Source organism: Cariama cristata, unplaced genomic scaffold (genome assembly GCF_000690535.1).
Source record: "Cariama cristata isolate BGI_N322 unplaced genomic scaffold, ASM69053v1 scaffold15747, whole genome shotgun sequence".
Lineage (NCBI taxonomy): Eukaryota > Metazoa > Chordata > Aves > Cariamiformes > Cariamidae > Cariama > Cariama cristata.
In genome coordinates, this window is record NW_009627214.1 from 9,101 (window position 1) to 9,669 (window position 569).

A 569-nucleotide genomic window follows, 5' to 3' on the forward strand; every position below is an offset into this window, starting at 1 on the left:
TGACGTTCACCTAGAGATGCAGTTCCCTGTGATTTCACCAGGACCAGCAGCAGAATGTTTTCCCTGCAAAGAACAGTAAGGTATGTGCTCATCCAAAAGTGTTTCAGCTGCCACAAGGATCCAGAAACAACTTGAGCTGTCTCTTAATTTCTTTGGGTTAAAATTTTTGTAGAGGACTTCTCAGGGCCAAAAGAGACATACGTTTGTTTGTCCAGTTTTAACAATAGCTGAAACAGCAGCAAAAAATTTAAATACTGGTAGATGGCTGTCTTTCATTTTCCACAGGAATTTTCCCATTTAGCCAAGAAGTCTTGGCCGTGCAGGACCTGAAGTATATGATCTGCCCAAAATGTTCTTACTCCTAAATTAAGATTCCTCTAAAAGTTTACAAGCAAATCTCCTGGTATCATTCTCATCAGTGTGACTGTAACATTACTCCTAGATATTCAGAGATGCTCATTGGAGTAGAAGGGAGAGTGGGAGATTTGGTGCTGCTAGAGCTCGTCTCATCTGTTGAGACAGTTTGTTCCCCAAAACTGTGAGCAGCTTCTGTTCCTGCAGGGCTGCAA